The following is an 18,307-nucleotide window of genomic DNA, read 5'->3' on the forward strand; positions in this document are numbered from 1 at the left end:
TATAGTTTATTTGTGCCAACTAGAAACATTACATATAGCTGCATTTGCTGATCTTCCACAACTATGGTTAAGGTTATAATTAAATAAAAACTGATCACTCTTTATATACATAGATTTTGTGGCTCAGTGGGTCACTCACTCACAACATTATTTGGCCAGTGTGTGTCAGTGTGTTAATAAAGCACAATGGGGTATTTTGACAGCTGTCACTCCAGGAGCAAACACCTGGATTTAAAGCCAACTAGTGCTGTATCTGCCAAGCTGGAGTGGGACTTCTGATGATGTTATCAGTGACATCATCAAAGAGTTGTGTCTGATGGATGACATGTTTTTGTAGGCCAACCTGGAAGTTAGCATCACCGTGATTCCCTCGAAAAGGGAATTTTTCCAATGGCTTTTGAATTATTAGAAAAAATAAGTTCTGTGACAAGCCAAAAAATTATGATACTTTTATGAAGCCTAAATACAATTGTCAAAAGTAACAAGCTAACGTTGGGCTATAAACAAACTACACCACAGTCGCATGACTTCAGCGCCACTAAATTTCCAATTTATAATTTGATTTAGCGCTTACCTCTTCTACAAAAGCCCTTCCTCTTAGAAAGTTAATAACAGAGTGCAATTATAAACACAACGAGGATGTAAAGGTGGACTGGTGATTGGTTTTCGAATTCGCCATTATGAAGTTAAACCTCTCTAGTCTCAGTTAGCCACTTGTTAGCAACTGCCCTTTTTAAGACATGTAAAATCTTAAAAAATCACGAGTGGGGTAATTACTGATATAATTTATATCACTGAATAAAACCAGAAAATGTCTTGAGCTTGTGTTAACCACAGACCATATTTCAGGCATCTAACCAAAAATCCACTCAAAAAACCCATCAACTTCAGGATGAGCGAACTGGAAGTGCAAAAATGCTTACTTACTTCTGCTAATGCTAAGTTTTATGACTCATTCCTGCAGCACTCTATTCAAAAGAAAACATGGCTACCAAGACAACCGTTCATCCAAAAAACTTCAACTACAGTCGACACTACCCTTGCATGGGTCCTCTGCAATACACCCGCAAAATTTGAAGTGAATTGGACTAACGGATGTAGAGAAAAGACAGACAGACAGACAGGCAGACAGAGATTTCTCCATTTATTAATAGAATTAGTAGGATACCTATTACTCAAAATGCCTGGATTTGCCTGGTTTGGGATATACCGATATTTCAGGGTGCAGATCAATCATACTACATGATTGGAGGACTGCATGACAGGCTGCAGCTGCACACGTGTCCATATCCTGGTTATGGGTCTTATCCTGGTGTGGATCATATTACTGCAAAATGTTTGCAGGGAACATAACCTCACACTCATACATGATTCTTACACAGCTGTGTGTGAAAATAAACAAGCCTAAACAGGGAGAGGTTGGTAGACTTGCCCTGAGTGGTCACACCAGTACATGCAACTTTCACTGTGCAACTCTGCAGGGGTGAGTGGGCAGGCCTACAGAGCCACTTAGAGGTATCCAGCTTTGACTGCAGACCTAAGGTTACAATATGTAACCTTTGCTGCATGTCTTCTCTCTTCACAACGTTGGACAGGTTATGGTATTTTCAAGCAAATGTTATTGTTGCTTGTTTCCTAACAATTCTCAGAGCTACCTGTGCTTTTAGCACTCAGAACAACAGGACATGACACCTCAAATTTCATCAAAAGTGCACTCGGTTCCCTATGTTTCATAGCAGCACCAGGAGTCATGACCAGCACTTACTCAAAACTGCTCAGTAAAAAAAGAAAAAAGAGGTCTCAGTGGAGCACAACAACTAGCATGGTTGTTAGTTGACCTGACATACTATTTCAATGCAGTGATATTATTATCATAAAAGAAACCAGTGTTTCATATTCATCAGTTGTAATGCTTTTACTAGTTACATGTTACATGATAACTCTGATATGGACAGACTTAAAATTACAGTGATACTTTTAAAATGACAAAATACAGAAATGTACAATATTATGCATAAAGACAGACCTAGTTATACATCTGTGTTTTTCTTTCATATATGTGAAAGAAAAACTCTGCAAAACACATACAGCATACATCACTGATTTTAGGAAATTTATGCGAAGAAAAATAAAACTTTGGTTTCAATGTTGAAATCTTTGAAATCTTTCGAAGGACGTTTTGTTTTTGATCGGCCACAACATTAAAACCAGTTGCTAGTTTTATGGTTGTGGCTGATCGGTGTACATTTTACAAACTATAACTTCCAAATGTTAGACAATCTTTTTTCACATTATTAACCTGAGGGGTTCCACTTTTCCATTCCACCAAGAAGCTCTGCAATTTAAAGCTTATCCCCCTACAGTGTTAGGTTCACACTTTCCCTTGTGTTTGCCTGAGTAACATAAAGGCCAGATTTGCATTTGTATACTCTTAAATGTATGTGTATCTCATTGTGCATTTTATCCCCTCACTGCTCAGTGCCCTCACAGACTTGAAGTGATGACACTGAACACGTCATGGTGCATATGACCCAACTCCATGAGGGTCCAGAGGGCTGACGTGTGGATTCAGCCAAACTGTACAGAAATGTCAATGTTAGGGTAAAAGGAAAGGTGTTTCCGCTCCCTTTGCCCAGTTCATGCTGGGATTGATCCTAACTTCTTCAAAGGACCCTGAAACAGAATAAGCAGGTTTTGGAAAATAATTGGTGGATGCAGCCTTTTCAGTTAGAAAATCAGTGAAATCTACCTTGACCTGTGCTGTACAGCAATGAGCCATAACATTAAAAACAAGTACCGGTTTAAATGTTGTGGCTGATGGGTTTATATATTTATATATATATATATATATATATAATTTGCGAAATAATATAGTTGTAATCAGCTAAGGAACTAAGATCAATATTTTGTCCAGACACACAGATCAAGATGACTTCTCCTCTTTGTTGTTGCACTCACAACATAGAAGAGTTGGGAACATTAGCTTTTCCTTGAACTCAGCTGCATCTTTAGCTGCCTGCTGTTGTGCACACATGAAAGTCTGCCCTTAGCAAAAAATCAACAAACCTTCTCTCAGGAATTTTTTGTTGTAGCACGAGACGCTGTTTAGTAGCTTTAGCCTTTTTTTACACTGGATGTAGTAAGGCACAGTGCTGCCGTGTATGTTATCCATGTTTTGGTAGCTACCGTGTATTGGGCTATATTGCAGACATGAATCCAAGCTTCAGGTCATGGCTGAATGCGTGAAGCATGAGGGGAAAAGTGACCCAGTACAGTTGGGCCACCACGTGCTGCCAGAACAGCTTCAATGTGCCTTGGCATTGATTCTACAAGTCTCTAGAACTGTAATGGAGAGATGGAACACCATTCTTCCACGAGATATTCCCTCATAGGGTGTTTTGATCATGCAGGTGGAGAGCACTTTCTAGCACGTCAGTCCAAAATCTCCCATCCGTGTTCCACTGGGTTGAGATCTGGTGACTGTGAAGGCCATAGCTTATGATTCACATAATTTTCATACTTATCAAACCATTCAGTGACAACCCAGAGGGTGTGCTGGAATTAGCGGGGTATCACACTACTCAGCCTGCTAGGGGAAAGCTAATGCTAGAATGCTGAAGAGGAGGCTCTGACCGATTGTCGAACCTTGGATTCAGCAGGAGGAATGCGGATACCATCCTGGCCATGGAACAGTGGACCAACTCTTTACCCTTGCAAGGCTACTTGAGGGGTCATAGGAGTTTGTCCATCCAGTCAACATGGGCTTTGTGGATTGGGAGAAGGCCTACGACTGGGTCCCTCTGGGATCTTGTGGGGGGTGCTGCAGGAATATGGGGTAATCGGAGTGAGAGTTGTGTCTGTTTCCTTGGCAAGAAGTCAAACACATTTTCAGTGGGTTTTGGCCTCCATTAGGGTTGTCCCTTGTCACCAATCCTGTCTGTGATTTTCATGGACAGGATTTCAAGGCACAAACTGGGGCTGGAGAATGTCCGGTTTGGAGGCCTCAGAATTGCATCTCTTATTTTTCAGATGATGTGTTGTGTTGGCTTCATTAGACAGTGACCTTCAGCGTGCATTGTACAAGGGGCGTTGTATCAGAACGTGAATAAGGAAAATGCAAACCTTTCGATATACCAGTTGATCTACGTTCTGACCCTAACCTATGGTCATAAGTTTTGGGCAGTGAACCAAAAAATTAGATTGAGTAGAGCCGCTGCTCCTTTTGTGTCGAACGGAGCCAGGTGAATTGGTTTGGACATCTGATTCTGATGCATCCAGGGCACCTTCCACTCCCCCAGATTAGACCCAGAACATGCTGGAGATATTATATATCTCATGTGGCCTGGGAATGCCTTGGGATTCCCCAGGAGGAGCTGTAAAATATTGCCAGTGAGAGGGGCATCAGGGCTGCCTCGCTTAACCTGCTGCCACTTTGACACGACCTTGGATAAGCGGTAGAAAATGGATGGATGGATGGATGGATGGATGGATGGATGGATGGATAAAGGTGATCACTCAGACCAACTTTGCATTGATTTGCAGCTACACTTCCTTCTAAGGACACAAGTGGACCAAAACCACTAAAATGCCCCCCACAGAATAACAGAGCTACCGGATCCCCTAACTGTAGGGGTAAAGCATTCAGGCCTGTACCATTATGTTCGTGTATGCCAGAATATGGTGAAAGATGACTCTTCTGATCATATCACTGTTTTCCACATCTATGTTGACCAGTGCCTATGGTTTTTTCACCACTGAAGTCTCGAAGGTGCATTCATCTTTGCAATCAGGGGTTTATGCACTGAAACTCTACTTTAATTACCATCTCTATGTAATTGTTGACAGACTGTTGCTGACACAGTCGGATCACGTCCTGCATTGACATTCTCAGTCACCGTAGGAAGAGTTGCTCTTCTGTTTTTCCTTGCATAGCGTACTAATGCACAAGCATCGTGGTCATCAAATCTGTGCTGTCGACTACAAATCCCAACCCTATTTACTGATGTCTTTCCCATAGATCTAAATGCAGATGTTACTTTAGTCAGTGTTCATATTGAAACACAAGCAAGTGTGTCACAATCTTTGTGACTGAATCTCCTGCAATCCGTGCCCCAACAATGAACCGTCTTTCAAAGTCAGTTAGATCTTTTCCTCTTGCCATCTTGATGCAAAACAGAATCAACTGGGCCTGCTCAGCAATTTTATAAATAACACAGCCCATGATGGGATGTTTATTGCTTAAATGTACAATGCAGTGCACCTGTGTGGAAGCCTCTGCATTCTTTATGTTTCTCCACTCATCATTCAGGTTTTTCATTTAAATTGTCACCTGTCTGTACATATAAAGTATATACATGTATACTGTACAGGGTTTTATAAATATATGGTATTTTTTGTGGTTATGGATAACACTAATTCAATTCTACACTTGAATGGGAAAGTGGTCCCAGACTTTTGGTAACTACTGTAAATATTCAGAGATGAACTAAAATTTAGGTACTATTACTGTATTCTTCTTCACTGGTTTTCATTCATTCCAGGTGACCTCTTAAATCTGCATTGTTATGTAACAGAACCTTGGACACTCTGACAAGTGTCTGCACACACACTTTTTTTCACACTATTTCCAGCAGATTTATTCAACATTGTTGTGAAAATAATGGTTTGGATGAAGATAAATTAGCCTGCGTCCTTCAGTTTCCTGTGTGTGTGTGTGTGTGTGTGTGTGTGTGTGTGTGTGTGTGTGTGTGTGGGCGCATGCATTTTTGTATCCTTTTGAGAAACATTTTGCTTTACACCTTCGCAGGAAGGAATTTTTTTAAAAAGACATTTTGCTGCATCTTCACTTTCTGAACTCCATATGTCAATTTTGGTCTCTCCTGTAACAGTTGATTATTTGGTGTGTGGAGTATCTGATGTAAATTTATGACTGGCTGTCTCTTAGGAGAACATCAACATTCATATGTTACAATACTGGTTTGACTAGCTTCATCTTCCTGGCAGAAATTCAGCAAAAATATACAGCATGACACTCTCCACAGCCAGGTTCTCAATTGCCTTAATCATATGCCCTAGTTGCCAATTGACTATAGAAGAATTGAAGTCCATGTGAAAGAAACAAGGGAGGGAGTACAAAGTGCCATTGGTGCAGACTTTAAATAAAAGGGGGAGCCCTTTAGTGCTGGTCTATACTAGAGCTTTTAAAGAACTGAAATGCTTTTAAGCACGGAGAGCAGACGCACGCATGGCGTGATAGGTTGACATTGTTTAAATCAAGTATAGCATAAGTTCAGACAGAGCACTGAGGTTACACTTAAAAAGGCTGATTAGGCATTAGCTGTTGGCAATATGCTTCACAACGACGGGCTCATTTACAACTGTCTGGTAAGTAACATCCAGTCATATCCATACAGGTGTATAGCGTGGACATTATGACCTGACACTTATCACTGTTACTCTGCTCCTTCTGCTCGACTGTACACGAACCTGCTCAGCATCAGAACCAGAGCTGAAAGAGAGTGAATACTGGACCTGAACTCATTAGGTGCCCAGAAAGACAACTAGAAATTGATTGATAATGTTTCTCTCTAAGCAACTGCTTGCTAACAAGTTTGCCATATCAGCTTAATGATAAATATGTCAATGTTGTGCTCAAATTTTTTTCCAGTGCCCCGAAGTGGCCAAAAAATCTGTTATTGCAGGTTTAAAAATGTTGTCATTGCAAAGGATTAGTAACCATTTTATTGAAAAAGCTGTTATTAGGTTATTACTGACATGGGATATCGGTATTGACATGTATGTTGGCCTTTAATTAACAAGGAATTTTAGAAGAGAAATTTGAAGGGGAGTTAATTTTTCACCTGTAAAATGTTCTTTGATTTCGAAACTGTAAAATCTCCCACTCTTTTTGATCATAATTCTTTTATACACAAATGTTATCAAAAAAATTATGTTAAAAAAATTTAAATCAGTTGTCCATTATTGGGCAAGATCTAGTAGTATCTAGAGTATGCTGTGTTGTTGGGGCAGACTGCTAGAATAATGTTTAAGGCACAGACCTTATAACCACAACCTTCACTCTTTGATTCACAGACGCGGGGCCTTTCCTGCATTTCATACCCCTCTTTCTCCCTGCATTTCCTTATCTCTCTCTACTGGCCGAAAAATAAAGGCAAAAAAAAAAAAAAAAAGGGGGCTGTTTGCTGCAGTATCAAAAAATAAATGGTAGTCTTTGTGTGTCAAATAGCTGAAAACATATGGTTTATGGCATATGGTCTGCCACAAGTGAGTTAGGAAAATTTTCCAGGACGATGCAGCAGTCTACAATTTTTCCCTTTTCTTTTTCTTACAGTTACCGAGAATGTGTATCTTTATTAGCTGCATTAATAACTTAAATTAGTTAGGTAAACTCTGTAGTGTCATTTGTACACGAGCCTCTTTGGCATTCGTCTTATTACCTTCATTTAACTACATAATTTCACAAATTTACACATAAGTTATAGATAATTAAGTCTTTACTGTCAATATCTATTGCCAAAATGAGTGGGGTTGATTAGCATTATTGTGGCTTCTAATGAACCAGTTTTAGCAAATTCTTTAATGCAGCCAATTGTGTGGGCCAAGTGTCATGGCGTGTCTACCTAGAAAGTGTTTCAGCAGCATTTTCCACTCGTCCATCTCACGCATGTCTGACGGAACAAGTGCACTTCTATTGTAATCAATCCAGGTTTCTACACAGGCCACGTAACAGCTCATGTTTTACCAGTGCTATATGCCCGTAAATGTGACCCCAGGTGTATTTTTAACCTCTAAGTCTATTTTCCTAAGTTTTATGCTCAAAGCCACAGTGATTCTTTATTGGGCTTTTAGCACTTCCAAAGTGCGGGTGACCTACAACTTAAAACTTTGCTTGATCGCCTCCTGTATAGACACAGACAGAGCACTGGAACTGCCGCTGCTGCTCTGATAATGTGCTGCTCACACTACACCTTCTTTGTAGACCTGGAGTGACATTTAATAGAGACAGAGTTCCTTGATTATTGGCAGTTAACCAGACATATTTTTGTCGAGGGATAATGCATAGTTTAGGGAAACAATACGGTACTGCCTTGAATTGTTACAATCCTCTCACTGAAAAGGTTAACTTCATTTTGACTCTGTGCTCTCTAATAGAAGCAGTCAATACATATAATTTGTATAGGGTTATACGCACTAGCCATTAAATCATTGCTATGGGTTGTTATATTAGCTATAGGATAAGATATCAATTAAATAAATGTTGTTTGCCTATGTCTTAACTGGATAAGTCTCTCAGGAAATGTTCTTAAACACACAGTTTCGTAATGTCAAACATCTCCAACAGAAAGTACAAGGAAAATAAAAGTCACATCTGTCACAACTGTCACATCTTACATTGTTTGACTGACAGGTGATCTGTCGGATGTTCAGTGCAAAGAAACACCAGGGTGATGAGCACATAGCAACAGAGATGGAGAAGAAAGTGACAAGGCTGAGAGCTGGAATAGAACATAATTCCACACAAATATAATAAAATAGGACATTCTCAAAAATATATACAGTAATCTTTTAAAACTGTTTTCTGTTTCATTTCTTCATTGTTTCCTGAGTCTGTTTTGTGACCCCGTATTTTTTAAGTCTAATGTTGCAAATATACATAAATATACAAAACATTTGCTAAATAAATAATATGACCAACACAGAGAATGTTTTGTACCCAGAAAAAGAGTAAGGTTGGCAGACAAATGTCTCTTTACAAAGATGCAATAAAGAATCTTAAAGAATGGCTCACATATATATATAAAAAAAACCTTTATCTATGATTGTGTAACATTCTCTAAAAGGGTCTCCATAAAAATGCTCTCAAATCTTGTACTTACAATTGTACTTTTAGGGTGTTCAGAACAAGGCAATATCATCTTTAATTTTTATCTTCTTATATTACTTAATTTGCTCTGGGAAAAGACAAAGAACTAAAGCTGGGAACACGATAAATTGGTGGTATAGAGACTTTACTTACATTTTACTGACTCTAAAGAAATGTATTCAGTGTTAACTTATTCTTAAAGAGCATTACACATCAGTTCTCCACAATGCTGAAGAGGATGATGTATTCATTTTAAAGTAAATGTTATTTCCTGTAAGCCAGGTAATAATACAAAAAGTTCAAATCAAAAATATCACACTTAGTATCAAATGAAAGTGTCCTTTCAAGAGGAACAAGAGCATCATTCGCCCAACATCAACGCCCCAAAAAGAAAATTGTTCACGTTCAAGTGACATCAGCCTCCAGTGGCTATAGGAATTATGACAGGAGCAAAAGTTGGAGCTCATGTGACATTTCAGTGACAAAGCCCACAGAAGAAGAAGTCCAGGGTGGATCGATGGTTCAACAAACAGTGGACTATAACAAGGGAGACCACTGTTCATTTTTTTTTTTCAAACCCACAGGCATGTTTTTTTTTAAGCATGACCACGACTAGACCATAACCTTAACCATGTGTTTCATATTGTAACCATGATGAGAAATGTCCCCCTAATCTGAACAAAGTACTTATTTCAACCCAAGCTATGATCATTAGAGTTTGCAGCTTGCTTCATGTAAATGGAACAAGGGAAAGATTTGTTTGTTTGTTTGTTTGTTTGATTGATTTTCTTTTTTTTTTTTTCCCCTTTTTGAAATCAGTGGGCATATTGTAATCCATACGAAAGACGTGTGGCTCACGTTCTTTGATGAAGACGTGCAATGCCATTCAGCGTGCCATAGCGTCAGCTTGTTCCAATATCCAATTTTTGCAATGAAAATTGAACAAGGAAATTTTTCGTTATACAACATGAACAATTGCAGAAGATTTACAGATGATTACCTGATGAGTTGTACAAATGGGAATAATGGCGTACACGCAAAGGCATTCATGGTGTTAAACCATGGATGGGAGAAAATTTCGAACCCAGGAGGATTGCTGCCCTTATATAGCATAATTGAAGTTTTTGCACATTGGTAGAACAAAGCGCATGTTTCATGTACCAGACTTAGCTTATTATTATTTATTAATTGTTTTTAAAAATAATTTTAAGAAAAATATAAGAAACTTTCACAAATGAGACTCGTGATTGTATAAGAGGCAAACAGGGGCCACATCTGACTTTATACATATGCCTCTCTAATAGATACCCAGTTTATATGCTAAAACGAGCTTGTGTGATCATAAATCAATACTGATAAATAAAGTATATAATCTGTGCTGGAAGCTCTTGGAATATTGAATATTTAACACATTTTACAGTTTGTGCAGTTTACAGCACAAATCCCTGCTCTCTTTACTGCTCTCAACAAAAATTCTCTGGAATTCCTTTTTTCTGCCCTGTGTCAGTGCACAGACCTAACAAAAGACATCAGTCACTACTTAATATGTTACAGATTAGTCAGAGATGCTACAGATCAGAGTCCCAAATTATTAAAAAACGAAACAAATAAATGGTTAATTACATTGTTTCTGCTGCATAGGCTAACACTTTTTTTCACACATGCCAGATAATAATAATCAGCAACAATTTCTCCAACGAACAAAGGCATTCTGTAGGCTGATGTGTGCCAGTGCTCTCATCACATGTTGGACAATGTGACCAAAAAAGGTTCTATAGTTCTTTACACTTGTGGACTTAAATGATCATTTTGGTTTATTACAGTTTGGCAGCTGTTTACATTTTTGCCATCATCCCCATCTGTACTAATAACACTGTACTCACAGTAAGTAAGTACTATCAGTCAGAGTAGATGAAAGTGACACAGAGTAGAGAGACAGGGCAGGTGATTTCCTACCATTGTTTCAGCAGAGAAGATGAAAGCCTGACCAACCATCACTGGCAGAATAGAGAACATCGGCGTGTTTCATCATAACTGAGTCTGTCAAATGCTTGAGATATGTGTGTAGAAGTCTGAGCTGTGGTACATTTGCCATTTTTCATGTTAGTGCTTTCTTTCTCTATCTAAGACTCTGGATGTCGCTCTCTTATTGTGGCTTTTTAAAAAGTTAGATTTGAATAAAACCTTAAAGCTGTTTTGGATGCTGAAATGGATCAAATAATAATATACATGTCATGCATATGCTGAAAAAGTTTATCAAGCTTAGGCTTCCATGTTTTTAGGCCCAGAGAGCATGCACCCTACAGTTCAAATCCAGCCAAGCCGGTGGAGAGCATGGGTGTTAGAGACTTCCTCTGACTACGTTGACCATCTTCCTGTTTGCCTGCCGCACACATGAATACTATGAAATCATTAAGTCATATGGCTCTTCTGGACTTTTTCAAATTTTATTGGGCTTAAAAGATCAAATTCTGATAATACGAAGAATATTGTATAAATGTTGTATATAATATAATGTTTGGGGTGCTAAAAAAAATTGATTAATTATTTTTTCCGTTGTTCCTTTGGGAATGATTGTATACTGTATTGCATCAGATGATCCTGCAATACCGACAGTTGCCACTACACCAAGTTCCCCTCAGAGCCCTGCACCATTCCTGGGGGTTCGGTGTTAAAAGACAACTCTTTGCGAATACTTTGGTACAACAACTTTATAACTTTATAATATTTTATTGTTGTGTGTGAGGTTGAGCTTTTTGTAGAGGTCTGCCATCAAGTGGCCAAAAATGAAAAAATGCTTTAGGAAAATTCAAGTTGATTGTTGAGATGACAGGAAATTAGGAAGAGAGAGATACAACAAAGGTCCCCGGTCAGATTCAAACCATCTTGTTTCATGGTTGGTGTCTTAACCCCTAAACTACAGGGGCTTAGGCCCCCTGACCGCTTGTGCCAAACTGACGGTCAGCATTCAGCAATTACTTTGGTGAGTAATTATATAATGACAACTATGATGTAACTGAGAAATGACCAAAACTACAAAAATAAGACCCAAGTGGTATTAAAAGTAAAATGATCAAAATTATATATTATATCTTTTTAAAAACCTAATCTTTTAGCCATCCATTATTTTCCTTTCTCACAGAGACCTAGTGAGGGATTAAGAGAGGCTGACAGAGTGTGTGAGCAAACTACAGAAATAAGTGTGTGAAGCCAATCATAATCTCACCTGTATGTATTTTTGTTGTGTAGCTACTAGTCCACAGTGTCGGTGTGCAGTAGCCATTCATAGTCTCACTTTGCAGACTCAGAGGCTGCAAGCTGGCAGAGTGGGAAAAGGCCATACATACAGTATATAGTATATACTGTATATAAAAAGTCTACACACTCCTGTTAAAGGGTCTTTTGTGATGTAAAAAAGACTGACCTGGAGCGATCTGGAGTGGTGGATTCAGCCTGTACCATCCACTGCACACTAAACCAGGTAGGGCTGCACGAGGGAAGGCCAAGGAGGACACCCCTATTGAAAGAAAGGCACAAAAAGTCAGGACTAATGTTTGTAAAAACTTTCATAGATGAGCCACAGTCTTTCTGGGATATGGTTCTATGGATAGATGAAACTAACTTAGAGCTCTTTGGGAATGCAGTGCATCAGTTTGTTTATAGGTGACAAAAATGAAATCCATAAGGAAAAGAATACCCTACCTACAGTAAAACATGGTGGAGGTTCTATCATGCTGTGGGGCTGCTTTGCTGCACCTAGTACTGGAGGAATTGAATGTATCAAAGGAATGATGACATCACAAGATTACCAAGGCATTTTAGAGCAAAATGTGTAATCCAGTTTCATAAAACTAGGTTTGATGGAAAGGTCTGGGGTCTTTCAGCAGGACAACGACCCAAAGCACACATCCAACAGCAAAAAAGAAAGATTGAAAAGGAAAAGATGGACTGTTTTAAACTGGTCAGCAATGAGGTCAACTAGCAGAAATGACTCCTGCAAACTTAAGGGAGCTTCAATCTATATCAGTGGAAGAGCGGCAGAAACTACCAGTGGACAGGAACAAGAAGCTTCTACATGGCTACAAGAAATGTTTAGAGGCTGTCATTGTTGCCAAAGGTACTGCAACCAAATATTAGTTATGGGTGCCAATAATTGTGTCTGGGGTACATTTGGAGTTTGTATTTTTTCACTATTATGCAAGTTTTGTTTTTTTATTTTCTTCTGTTCAGTAACCTTGGACATTTTATTAAAATATTTTTGATTATAAAAAATTGGTTAATTTGCATTTATTTCTGAAGTGATTCCAAATTCTGTGATAAATATTCAGAGGTGCCAATAATTTCAACCAGGACTGTATTAATAAGTATGTGTGTGTCTATATACAGTATATGTGCATGTGTGTGTGTGTGTGTGTTTGTCTGTGTTTATATGTGTATACATAGAGAGAGGAGGGGGTGGGGGTGGGGATTAAACCAAAGAGCTGACAGAACTGAAAGAGTGAGAGAGAGACGAGGAGAGAGAGTTAAGAGGAAGAGAGGTGGGGCAGAGGCGGTCTTTTATTCTTCTCAGTGCTACAGCCACAGAGAGAAAGAGCCAGGGGGAGAGAGGGATATACACTTTCTTGTCCACAGTGGCAGGCAGATGTAGAGAGAGCAAGCAGGATCGAGAGAGGGACAGATGAGAGTAACGCAGCAGGAGGAGTGGGAGTGTGAACACATCCGTCTGCATGAGGTAAAGACCACCACTCCATTCATCTCTACCTCTCCTAATGTTTTCCTCTCATCTCTTTAATTCTTACTCTACATCTTTATCTTTCTTTCACTCCTGCTTCACTGCAGAGAAATGCCATTTAATAAATGCAGCTGTTTCTGTTATGTGTGTGACAGAAAAACTGTCTACAATTAGTCCACTATACTGACTACTTGTGTGTGTCAGAGAGATATATGTCCATCTTGTGTGTATTATTTGAAAGCGTGTGTATGTGTGTAGATGAATAAAAATTCAGTCAAGAGCTTCACACTCAATATGTGGAGCTACTGGTTTTGGCCAAAAGAGAATATTCTTTATATGATCGCACATATGCTCGGCATTAAGACACACACACACACACACACACCCTCAAACACACTCTCTTGTAGCCCTATCAGACAGTGTATTGGTAGTTTTCTACTACAAGCAGTGCAGAGCTTAAAGGAAATCATTTGCACAGTGATCAACTGTGATCAATTTTTTTGCAGTCCTGCATGCAGACTAGGCAGCTGGGTGACTGCAGATTGTTAAAACATCCACCTATCTGTGGATTTTTATAAGCCCATACGAGTGTGATATTCCGAAGCTTTTCTGAGATGAGACTTTTCTCAGTGACGCAAATGAGAAAATGTGCAAATCCCTCTATAAATCAAGATTTGGCTTTTCATGTGTAAATGCAGCCAGTGAAAGTTTTACAGAGCTGTGTGGGAATGCTCTGGTCAGTGCGGTGATCTCCATTTGCTTTTTATTTTGCGTCCATCTTTGTCTCATGTCTGTGGTGTTTTTGATCATTGATTTCTCAAAATGCATTATCTATACTTTTACGTTTTTTCTTCGCTTAGATCTGCTAGGTAGCAGTTGGGGAACTGTGACTTTCTCTAGGTGGCACTGTTGTTTTTGTTTTTTCAGCAATGAAATATATTGTTGGTTTTTATAACTACTCAGTTATTCTTCTGTGCATTCTAATCATCTATCCACGCATTCATATTCTGTGATATACTCCATCCATCTAATGTCATCCAGATCCTTTCATATCTCATGTTCCCTATTTAATGCAAACTCAGAACTTTTTCCAGGTTTAGATGTTGTCTTTACAAATTCAGTATAATGTTCATTTCCATTTCCATCCAATAGAGTCATGTCACAGTCACATGTCTCACTTTCTTTTTTTAACAAAAACATTGTTTTCAATAACTACTTTATAGCAGTTGTTCAATCAGTGCTAAGTTACCGTCAAGGACACTCGGCAGATCCTGCAGAGTTGCTACATTAGGAATATTGTAGCAACATTAGCAACTTTCTTGCTTGGCTTTTAATTTGAAAAATCTATAAAAATAAAAAAAAAGTATTATCTATTTGATAGCAGCTTAACAACTCACCAGGAGGTTGACATTTTTGGCTTGAAATGTCTTGACAAATATTGACTGGATTGCTGTGAAACTTGGTACAAATGTTGCATAGAAAATTAATTTCAGTGACTTTTCTGATGCCCTGACTTTACCTATAATACCAGCAGCAGGTGAAAGTTTTAAACTTATCCAGCGAAATATCTGAACATCTATTGGCTACATTCCTATCAGCCTCAGCATTAATATGTATTTAGTGATAATTATTATAAATGTGCATGCTAATATGCTAAAATAAGATGTTATCATGCTAACATTAGCATTTAGCTTAAAGCAAAGGTGTGCCTAATTACAGCTTCACAGAGCCTCGTTGTTTACAGTTGCTTTTCCAACTAGGACCAGTATTTTTAGCCATGGAGTCAGTTAAACAAGAAGAACAAGATATATAAGATACATATAATTCAGCACCAGATTTTGTTTGACATACAGTATATGTCCTTAAATTTGGCAAGATATTTTCAAACAATTTTTCTTCAAACTTTCTTCAAGCTAAAGTTAACATTACAGTACAAAATGCTCTTGCAGATATACAGCAGATCCACGATTCCACAAACTGATCATTTTACATTTTCTGTTGTACCGAGCCGAGTACCAAGCCCATGTCGGCCTGGATTGCCTAAATAGGAGCAAATCCGTGAAAGCATTGTATAGCTCTATTCTGTATGTATGCCTGTTTTCGCCCGTGTCTGTTTATTTGTCAGCAGGATTACACAAAAACTACTGAACCAATTTGCACCAAACTTGGTGGAGGGATGCGCATGGGCCAGGTAATAAGCCAATAAACTTTGGGGCAGGTAATAAGCCAATAAACTTTGGGGCAGATCATTTATTTTCTGGCCTTAGTGGAGGTATGAACTCTACTGAGTGCCATTCTAGTTCCCATTGCAAATTTCTTGAACTTCTTAGGACCATATTTATTTATTTATTTCCAGAATTACTGTGGGTTGTTACTTTGTAAATGATCCAGCTGTAATGCTTGCCCTTCTATGAACTGTCTTTTATGGAGCTATATACACTTGTCAAAAAGTAAATAGTAGAGTACAATAATAATAATATAATAATAGAGTTTTTTTAAATTGTCCTCTGGTCAATGGGTCCTTACATTTCAGAAATTCCCTTACTGCCTGTCTTTTGTCATTCCAAAGTTTTTTTGTGCAATCCGACATGGCTTAACCATGCACATTTGCTGATATGTCCCTTACTGTTTTAAAAAATAAGAATTTGGAGGGAGTCACATATTACCAGCCCCCAAGGCTGTATTTGTTATTCTATATAGAGAATAGCAAAAACAGCCTTCAAATTTCCTAATAAGTTCCAACAGAGCAAAATATCACATGTTAAAAGAAAGGAAATATTCAGGGTAAGTGTTCAGACAGTCCTGTTGAATATATTATTCACCACAGCTTTTCCTCTTGATGATATTGACTTAAAATGAACATGATTTAGTCTTGTAGTCAAGACACAGCATTTACAGTCCCTGACAAATTCAAGGAGCGATTCCCCATGGCTGTTTATGTTAATTAAGTCTGTTGCCACTCGAGATGGAATGTTGGAAATATCAACCATGCAATCATCTTTATCTGAGATGCGACTCTTAAAGTCCCTACGTTAATAAATTATGTCAGCACCTAAGAAATAGACCCGAGCTTGTAGAAAACAAAAAAACATAATAGAGTTCCATCTCGTATAGATCCTTCTGGTGATAGATAGCAGGAAAAAATAACTAGACTATACCGCAGTTCCCCATCTCCAAGCATACTCCTATTATGATATCCATGGATCTATCCACCACATTTAGTCTAAAATGCTCCACTATATTATTTTTAACCAAAATACTAACTCCACCTGAAGCTTCTATGGCTCTTACATGCAACTTCCTATTGTTGCCAAATCAGGATAGCCTGGAGAGTCAATCTTATCATCTCCTAAAAAATGTTTTTCACTTTATGAAATAATATCAAGGTTTAGAGTCTGCACTAATAAGATGCTAGGTTTACAATTCAAACTAGTGCAGCCAATAGTGTTCCAGTGTTCCAGGGATATACAAGAAAGATCAACTATGCCATTAGTTTTGTAGATATTTGGTCATAAACCAAATTATAGAAAATTAGTATAGAAAAATTAGTATAGAATAGAACCTGTTGGCACACTAGATATTCAGAGGATCACCAAAAGACCGTCTTCATCTTAAATAATAAATCACCTAACAAATATGAATTTCTGTAATCTAGTGATGCTAGATGAAAGGTCAGAACTACTTGTCGGACAGCCAAATAATGTCACAAACCTCCTTTTCCCACATCTTTTGGATGTCACAAAGAGGGGTAGTGTGGGGATGGTGGGCAGTGTCTGACAATTTCTGTAACTTTTCTGGGTAGCTTTGCAGAGGTGAGAAAGGATTCAGGGTTTGACTTGCTCTCTCTTTTTGTAATGTTTTTACGCTTCTGTTTCTGTTACTTCTCACATGTACAACTAAGTGAGACACCATGAATGTCTTCCAGGAGAGACTGTCTGAAACTGTGCATCATTATTCCCATGTGCCTCCCTCCCTCCTCTCTATTAGAGCCAGCGTTTTACTCTGCCTTCAAGTGTGGGCACCTGTCTATGAAGCTCTAAACTGACACATGAGGTCGGACATCACGTTGTATGAACTGACAATATGTTTTTTTAAAACAAAAAATAATCAAATGAGACTGGACTCCAGTGAGAGTTAAACACCAAATACAGTAATTATACCATTGCTATAGAAAGAAAAAACGTGATGAACTTACTATATGGAAACAGATGTTCAGCATTTACATGGGATTATGACTTACAGCTCTCTATGCTGAGATTCCTTCAAGATGAGGAGGAGACAAGTAATCCACTGTTGCTATTTTCAATTATAAAGCAGAAATCATGAAACTCAATATCCCAAATTTCTACGAGCAGACCAAGATCTAGCGGATGGCCTTGTCTGTTTACATCAGCTGACTTACAATTGTAAAAAGAGTGCAATGACAAAAGCTGTCATGTGGCTCACATTCTGTGCCTGGTGGAAACAGAAACACTGAATGATCATGTCAGCCCTGACACGTAAAGTCACAGCTAGTAAGGTTTGCTATGTCACATGTGTACACAAGGTTTCTTTATTTTTCAATTCGATACAGTTCAATGTTAAATACACTGATCAGCCACAACCTTAAAAAATGTTGTCACTGAATGGTTTATATGTACAGTGTATATCCATCCATTAGCTATACCGCTTATCCTGTGAGGGTCACGGGG

General features: G+C 38.4%; 1 protein-coding gene across 2 annotated transcripts in view; it reads left to right on the forward strand.

The window, feature by feature from the left end:
• Positions 1 to 13,486: 13,486 nt before the first annotated feature.
• The window catches only part of LOC120798881 (cadherin-18-like), a 213,722-nt gene continuing 208,901 nt past the window's right edge, over positions 13,487 to 18,307 (forward strand). For both annotated transcript variants that reach the window (XM_040143670.1, XM_040143671.1), the window contains exon 1: positions 13,487 to 13,616. The gene's annotated coding sequence lies outside the window, so the exon portion shown is untranslated. The remainder of the gene's footprint in view (positions 13,617 to 18,307) is intronic.

The sequence above is a fragment of the Xiphias gladius genome, chromosome 14 (genome assembly GCF_016859285.1).
Source record: "Xiphias gladius isolate SHS-SW01 ecotype Sanya breed wild chromosome 14, ASM1685928v1, whole genome shotgun sequence".
Taxonomy (NCBI): domain Eukaryota; kingdom Metazoa; phylum Chordata; class Actinopteri; order Istiophoriformes; family Xiphiidae; genus Xiphias; species Xiphias gladius.